Source organism: Suricata suricatta, chromosome 7, assembly GCF_006229205.1.
Source record: "Suricata suricatta isolate VVHF042 chromosome 7, meerkat_22Aug2017_6uvM2_HiC, whole genome shotgun sequence".
NCBI lineage: Eukaryota > Metazoa > Chordata > Mammalia > Carnivora > Herpestidae > Suricata > Suricata suricatta.
The window spans coordinates 109,603,191-109,612,436 of NC_043706.1; positions in this window are offsets into that span (position 1 = coordinate 109,603,191).

Sequence of the window (9,246 nt, forward strand, 5' to 3'; positions counted from 1 at the left end):
ACAAAGAAAACAATCTAATTAAAATAATTCACCAGTTCTTAACTTTCTTGAGACTGTTTGCACTTAAAATAAATTTCCAAGCATGATGATTTCAAGTAGTGCACATAAGGACATACATAATTTCATCAATAAGGATAGATGAAAATATACATACACATTCACATACAGAGAGGTAAGTAAGTATAAGTATCATTATTTAGGGAACACATTTATTATCGATTAGAAGTTAGTCTGGTCTAAGTTACTCTGGTTATTATACTATATATCTTTAACAAAATCATGAATGACCATATTTTATTACAAATGGATTGTGATTTGTAATGTTCTAAAAAAAAAAAGTATTGATTCTTAGGACCATAAATAGTGAAAATTCACCAGAAGGCATGAAAAATCAATGTATCATTTCTAAGTTAGAGAATCAATTAACAGTGAAGGAGTAAATCCATTAGTTTAACTTGCCTCCTTTCCTAAACCTGGCAAATCTATTTTGTAGGGCAAAATTAGTGTATCTATTTTATTAAATCTTAGAATTATGGAATTTAATAATATAGTAGCTTTATGTTCTTGTGCACTAAAATGATAAGTCATTCAGTCAATTTTAGTAGACAAAAGAAATGCCTCCCAGCAAGAAGACATGTATACAGGGGTTCTTTTTAATGAGGAGACTTCTGTTTTGTATTCACAAATCTTTAGCAATCCTATCTTAGTTGTTAAGGCCAAAAAGAAAGGAAGGAAAACAACAGGCTGAAGTTATCTCTACTTAAAGAAAGCCCTTATGACTTCTCCCTCAATCAGAATGCTCCAGCAATGTTTTCTCTGTGAATTCCAAACCATAACACCTCTCTACTAATGGACTTAATGCCAAAACTTCATTGCAAAAGTAGTCTATACTGATCTGATATTCTGAGGTCTCAAGACTGGAATTTAAACTCAATCCAGAGAAAGAAAAATCTAGAACCATAATACTCTTTGTAGATAGAGTATGTGGTAAATCTCATTTTGCTTTCTTATTTCAAATTGGTATCAGTTTTCTGACCTCTCAATGGGTTTAAAAGTTTGACTTTATATGGGGATAAATAACCTGTTCGTTACCTCTGTGATGGGCTTTAAAAAAAAGCCAGTAATTCTCATATTAAAAAGCGGCATCTAATGTGTAAACCTTGGAATCTAGGCTAGCCCTGTAACCTACCTTGACAAACAGAATGTGATGGAAATAACACTGGAGGACTTCCAAAGGGCCTTGCAGCCTCCCCTTTTATGCCTCTAGAACCCAAAGAGCCCCTTGCTCAGAGGGTGAAAAACCACCAGAAGAGAGGCTTACCTTCTCTGCCTTCTTAGCTGAGCCCACACTCAATGTCCTAACAGCTGAATACAGTATGTGAGTGAAGCATATACAGATAGGCAGAGAGACCAGCAGGAGAACCAGTCAACCCACAAAACTGAGAGAAGCCATGAATAGTCAACAATTCAGGCACTAAATTTTAGAGGTGGTTACAGCAATTTGTAAAGGATTCAATCTCCCTAGGAGGAAAATCCTTTGTTTCCCTTCATTTTCTTACAGAATCCTTCTCACTAAAGCAATTGGACAAAAGGCAAATAGGCTAGCATGTAAATGTCAGGCACCAGGCAATGAGAATCTTTTCTATTCCTCATAATGGCATGTAACTCCCTACATCTGTGGCATACCCTACAGGCCAATGTAAGAATAAAATGTGTTCCTAGAAAGCAAAGAAGAAAGAGAGAAGGGCAGAACTAAGCTAACCCTTAATCACTACTACGTGAGCTAGTGCTAGGTATCAGAGTAGAAATCTGCTAATATGGAGAGGTCTAGACAGCCAAAGGGATAAGGCTCAGTGGGGAATCTCTGGGTAAGGTTGGAGGCATAAAACATTGTTTGGGGAGAACAAGTTGCAAAGGAATTCTAGAATGTGTGAAGAATGGTGGAACATGAGGCTGGAGTAGGAGAATGAGCAGCTGGACACCTATGGAGTCTGATCCTCATTTCTTTGTTGGTTACTCTAAATACACTCAAGTGCTTGTAGGAAGTAGGAGAAATGAAGTGTCATTTTTCTCACATGAGAGGAATCTACCCACAGCATATCTACAATAAACTGGTCAAATCATTAACCTACATAGGCCCCCACACAGGTATCAGCCATTAACAACACTCCCACATGGTCACTATTGAGCCACCTTCAATTGCTGGAGGAGGAGGAGGAGTCCTGATACCACTCCCAGAGTATGGCTGCCTCCCTAGCAAGCAGGCAGCCAACTGTGACCACTGACCTCCAGAAAGCAAGACAGAAGATCTCATACCTCCACCTCTGAAATCAGCACCAGTCTAAAGCAAAGGAAAAAGTCTTTCCTTATCTACTTTAAGACTCGCCATCAAGTACTTTAAACGCTGGTACATCCTAGCACAGAGTTTATCTCTACCCCCCACCCCCACGCATTGTTTCTCTTTCCTCTTCCTACAACATACCACATAGCCTTTATCACATAGCATTTATTTCATTAAGCTTCCATGGTTTATACACCTGCCTCTGTCACTGAGGGTGTTCTACCTAAGGGCAGGGCCCTACTCTTCATAGTTTCATATCTCTAGAAACTAGCATGGTGTTCACCACATGTTCATTGAATGCTGGAGTAAGACTAACCAACTGACCAAAATTGGCTACCCAAACACATCAGTAGTAACAAATGTAAACCATAAATGATAGGTAATTATATAGATGAAGAAAGGGTTTTATTTTTTTGATATAGGTGTTTTATTTTCTTTTTAATGTTTATTTATTGATTTGAGAGAAAGCATGCTTGCATGAGTGGAAGAGGGGCAGAGAAAGAGGGAGAGAGAGAGAATGCCAAGCAGACTCTGCCCTGTCAGCTCAGAGCTCCACACATGATCCCACGAACTGTGAGATCAGGGCCTGAGCCAAAATTAAGAGTCATATGCTTAACTGACTGAGCCACCCAGACACACCTAATAGAGTGCTTCAAAGAGATGTTTCCTAAAGTCTACTGTTGAGCATCCCCATATGTGCCTCTACATGCCATTTTATTTCTGTCATAAACCGTAACATTGCTTTTAACCAGAAGACCAACACAAACTATAAAGTCATCTCTTCAATATTCTTGTCTTAAGAACCATAAATAAAACTTCTGTTTGTCTAGCCTGGAGTCACCCATAGCAGGCAGCCTTGACAAACATTTGTGGGATGAATGGGTGACTGAATTACCTTAGCTGCCACCCTTTACTACCCTTTCCAACAAAGTACCCTTACTTACCTATGACTTGTTCAAGACTAGTTTTAGATCTAGCAGAAATAAATAAATAAATAAATAAATAAATAAATAAATAAATATTTAAAAAGTGACTGAGTGAAAACAGCCTTAAAATCAATGCCATCTTATGTTGCTGCTATGTCCTGACTTCCTCCTTTTTTTCCTCTTTATTACCTTGTTTCTAATGCTGGGCTACAATTTCAAACATGAACGTTGGTCTGCTCCTTGCCATTCTAGTTATTGGCTCTGGCTTAGCCATGATCTTACTCTGATGTTGTGTGCCTACTCCTCACATGGTAAGACTTTCTGGCTTATAACCCTCCAGTCTCCCTTGATCCCTCCCCTGTCATCCAACTCAGTTTTAATCAGGGTGCCTTCTCTGGAAAGGCCAGATGACATGAAAAAAAAAAAAAAAAGTAACTGGCTTTAAACCAGACAAGCTGGTTTCAAGTCCCAGCTCTGACACTTATGTGTCACTTAGGAGCCCAGCAAGAATTTTTGGAAGATACCTTTACAAAAGGACTATTTATAATAGTACAGTTAAGGGATACAACAGGAGATATTGAGAAACTCAGGTTCTAGGAACAATGGGAAGCCTTTTCCACTCCTAGGCAGGGAGAGTAGAGGGTATTATTAAACCATGTAAGGACTCTTAGAGATCATCTAGTATATATTATTTTATTTTGTATATGAGAAAACTGAGACCTAGAAGCTGAAATGGCTTGCCCAAGGCCTTATGGTCAGTGCTGAGAATAAAATCCACTCCTTTTCATGAGTAGGATACTTTTGATCACACTAGGATTCGGAACTAAAACCATGGCAAAGGCCTGCTTGACAAAGGCTCTCGGTCACCCTGAGGGATACACTGATTTCCAGAAAGATGCCAAAGCAGGGAGGAAGCAGACTCACTCTTTCCTTGCACACTCCGACTGATGTCCCCATTGACTGAACTAAACCAGAAAGCCGAAGAAGAAAGCTCTGATGATTGGTCCACAGAAGTCTACATCCTGGGGTCAAGGAGGACAGAGAAAATAGATGTCAAGGTAATATAAAGTAACCAAATAGTTTTATGTAAATTTATGCAAGTGACTTTACCTTGCTCACTTCAGTTGTCTCCTCTATGAAACAAGTGTTTTGAGGCTGTTTTGAGATACATGCAAAAACAACTACAAAAACATGCCAGTAGGGGTGCCTAGGTGGGTCAGTCAGTTAAACATTCAACTTTGGCTCAGGTTATGATCTCACAGTTTGTGGGTTCAAGCCCCACGTGGGGCTCTGTGATGACAGCTCAGAGCCTGAAGCCTGCATCTGATTCTGTGTCTCCCTCTGTCTCTCTCTCAAAAAAAAAAAAAAAATTTAAAAAAATTTTTTAAAAACATGCTCATTAAAAGTATCTTTATTCTAGCCTTGCACTCTCCACCTGATAGCACTTTTATGTCTTTGACAGTAAGCCCTCAACCTAAAGCTGTGACAACAGTCACTTAAAATTCACTGTTGACTTTCTGAAGAGTTTCTTGGGGCAAAAGAGACATGGATATAAATTCTTATCCAAAGATTTAGATAGAAAGAAATAACACAAAATAAAAGGGAAAGTCCTCATTCAATGAAATCCCTGTTGTTCCTTCCTCATCTATAGAGTCTTGAAAACAAAAACTGAGATTGAGTGGTTATCTCCAGGGTGTTCAAAAGTCCTTTTCCCTACCCACGCCAAGCATCTGCCCACGGTCTGAGGCTTAAAATGTTCTTCCTTGCCCCAAAGTCTAGAGACATCTAGAAAGAGTAAACTGGTTCTGGATACATTTTACTAGACCAGAGTCATCTAGGATTCTTGTAATAGGTTAGGCATTTCCAGAAAATCAACAAGTTTGCAAGCAGGTTTCTAAATGTGGGACTATTGAATTAAACACAATTCTGTAAGTGAAAGCTGTGATGTCACATAACTAGAAATAGCATTGACATTTGCAATTACAAGCCTGCCTTTCTTTTTTGGATATATTGTCATTATTTTCAGAGCTAAAAGGCACTTTGGAGATCATTTAACTGAATTCTCTCATTTTTCAGATGAAGAAACCTGAAACCCAATGACAAATGCAGAACATGAACTTCACCTTGATCCCTAGATTGCCAGTCTAGTGCCCTTCTTACTGCAACACATAGCCTCTTTATATTAAAGCTCTACAATCAAGAATTTCCGAGGTATTCAATTCTTTATATTAAATACTACTGGATATTCACTTTTAAATGACCCCATCAATTAGCTTTTCTGTGAAAGAAAGAAATTTTTAGAAACAGGCACACTAGACAGAGCTCACCACAGTTTTGTAAGTGTCCTATAGCTTCATCTGGGAGGAAGAACATTGTTTCTTGTTGACAGAAACTAATCCATCATGGGTCTTGACTTTCTCATTTTCTTAATGCTATATAACCATTTAATCATTTTTTAAAATTGCTATAATAATTCTGTCTTCTTTACTTCTTGCTCTATAAATAGGAGCTGTCTTTATCTGCTAATTTCAATGGCTTATTTAAATGCTGCCGTCTGCTCTATATTTCAGGGATAACTTCTAGCTGCGCAGTTACCCCGCCAGCAATACCCTGTTTTGACTTACTCAGATGCCTCCAGATCCGAGTAAATGGAGAGCTGAGCATTTTCAAGATCTGCATGTTAGCTCTGCGGTATAATGACTGATGTCAGCTTGAACTTTGCCAAACATCTCTCATCACTACTAGTTATATCCCATTCCAAACGATTGGGCTTGCTCTCTCTTTCTGGAGCACACCCCCTTTCACATATTTGAGAATGGATTCAACAATATGACAATCATTTTCTTTCCTTAAAGTGCCACTCCTGCAATGGACAAAAATAACTTGTTACTGTTGTCACTGCCTGGTGGGGGAGGTGGTAAAGGGGAGATGAGAAGTTGTAGTAATTAGTCTGGATTGTTTAGTCCCCCTTCTTCATCCAAACTATTTTATTCTCCTGGCCGAATCTCTTAAATTCCTGGTTATCCAAACTCCCTGGGAGTTTAATGCTTTCTGGAGAAAAATAACAAATGTTGACTTCTATGCTGAGCTTACGGTTTCTACTTGCTTTAGAATTGGGCCCTAGAATATACTAGCAGCCACAGGCTTCTATGAGTGTCGTTTTATTGATTTTTAAAAAAAGTGGCGAGGCGGGAGGGGGAATACTATGTTGCACAAAATAGGCCATGGCATGCTTTCCATAAGCTACTAGTACAGTTGAAGGAACAGACGACTCAGCCAGGCAAGTAAACACACGTTTAATTGTACAGTAACATGGATCAAGAAAAAGTTATTCTAAAGCATAGTGTCAAGAGAGAAAGAATACACTCTCCATTTATTTAATGTTTTCCTTATGTTTCCTCGGAACAGTGCTTATTCCCTGACAGGCTTTTCCTGCACACTGCATCTAGTACTTCTTTCCTGGGTAGCCCAAGAACTGCAGCCTGTCTTTGTGCTGCTTTATTTATTTACACTGCCATTTCTATTCTCATCCAAACTAACATATGTCTGCAAAATACAGAGTGAAAAGTACATGTCTTTCTTCGTGTTTATTTCCCTGAAGTTGTTCACCAAATTGCTTTTTTTACATCCCTTTTGCAATCTCATCCCATCCGGCTCAAGTATCCCGGATTAGAAAGGCCGTCTCTGGAGTCCTTTTCAAAGGGAGCCTCCCACAGCCTTTAAATCCCCCACATTTTATGGTGCAGATATTCAGGATCTGAGGTATTAAGTAAGAAGGAAAGCAAAGCTGACTGGGACTGACACAGAAAAATAGAGTAGCTTCTCATTTGGATAATCATTATTGGAATTGTCCTATTATCTGCAACTTTTCTCATTCAAAGTGATAAACTCAGTCATTTGCAACTGGACATCATGCAACAGATAAAGAAGGGGAGTGTGTGTGTGTGTGTGTGTGTGTGTGTGTGTGTGTGCGCGTGCACGTCTGCATGCAATGTACAGAAAATACAGTTCCACCACAGAGAAAGAAATCTTGCAAGTGGCAATTATTAAAAACAAGTCAAAAAGCATAATCTTGAGGGGGTTGCTGTCTTCCCTAGAATATGAAATCTAAAGAAAACTCCTATCTTCAAAACTCCAATACAGGTATACAAAGTAATTAATATTTAATTAAGGAATTAGCCTGGAAAAGCCAGCCTCTCAGATTCTACTTTGTAGCTTTTTAATAAGAATGTATATTTCATGTTCCTTTCCTTTTGCTCCTCAGTCTTCTGAGATGTATAACAACTACACCATTGAAGACTTCAGAGACATACAACAATTTGAAGCATTGCAAACTTGCAAAATGGGATGGGTAGGAGCAATGACCTTTTTATCCCTCCCATTTATAAACACATAAATAGAAGACAATCCAGTCTAGGGATTATAAATGGAGGAAAAACTGAGAAATACAAATTTTACTTCCTTCCTAGGAGGCTTTGGCTATCTTCTAAACCTAAATTATTTAAGCATAATAGTTAGCAAGGTGTATATGAATCAGGGACTTTTTCAAAGTGATCTCTCAGGGGCTGTGTAAAGCTGTAATGTTATAAAGTATTGTCCTCCAGATATTATTAAATACAACTACCTACTAGTTTATATTAAAATCACTTTCGGGACTTGTGACTTTCAACTAAATACTTCGTCAGTAACTTCTGGAAGCTCATCGACTTGTGCTACTGGAGAAAAGACTTGGGAAGCTTACCACTGACTAGTAACAGCCAGAGTGTCTACGGTTCAGAAACCCGGCCCTTGATTCTCCAATCCCTGGGTGGACCAGTGAACCTTATTTCCCAGATGTCAGGCGCCCCTTACCTGCGCTGGGACCAGAAGGAAGTAGTGGGCCCTCCTCTCCTCCCCCAATACTGGCAAAAAAAATCTTTCCAAATATCATTCCCTGTCCCTAGATGAGAAACCAAATTACACAACAGATCTTCTCAAGAATGAAAGGCGGAGGATGAGGGAGAGAGCGCGCGCCTAGCGAGGGCAATCGGACTGAGAGAACTGCCTGAGAAGTGGAGGAATCTTCCAGAGGAGCAGCAAAGGCTCAGTTTGGAAGAAAGCCTCAACACAACTGAATTTCCAAAGGGACGGTACTGAACGCACACACCACTGGGTCCTACCCACTCCAGACAGGTAACCCGCGGGCGAGGTGACCATCAGCGCCCAGTCACCTCCGGACCAGCCGCCTGGCACCCAAGTGCAGCGACCTTTATTGAAAGGAAGAAAGAAAGGGAGCAAAGCTACAGAGAGGGTGTTTAGGAAAACTGGAAAGGAGTCCGCGGACAGAAACCCTCCAGCGATTTGCCTAGGTGGCGAGGAAAGAGCTGCCTTGGGGGCAGGCGTTGAGCGCCGGCGCTGGGGGCGGAGGCGCGAGGGAGCTGGGGCGCGGTGCCCGGCTGAACGGGGTGCGCCCAGCCCGAGGCAGCCAGAGCAGCGAGCTCCCAAGTAGGGGGCGGGGGTCTGGCGCCCGCCGGACCTCCGGCCTCAACACTCCCAGCGCGAACGCGCCCACCTCTCCCCGCGAGAGCTGCCTTCCGAGGGGCCCGCCTAGCCACGCTGTGCCTCCCCCCATACCCCCTAGCTCGCGTTCTCGGTCTTCTTTGCAGTGTCCAGAGATGCTCCGTCGCAGACCCGGGACCCCTTAGGCGCCTCTTCCCGTCCCTCTGCCAAATCGCAACGCCTGTACTTTTCCAGCTCCCTCTTTCCCTCTTGAAATTGAAAGTTATTGAGGTCGCTCAGGGTTGTTGCTCCAGCAGTTTCCTTCCCCGCCCCCGAGCTCCCCCGCCCCCCGCAGCCATCCCCCCTTCCCCTCCCCCGTCCCGTCCTTCCCTCCCTCCCTGCCTCCCTCCCACCACCACTGGAGCGGCTCCTACTCGCGAACAGCAGAAGCAGCTCGGGGTCTCTCTGCAGCCCCTTGGCCATGGCCGCGGCGCCGACGGC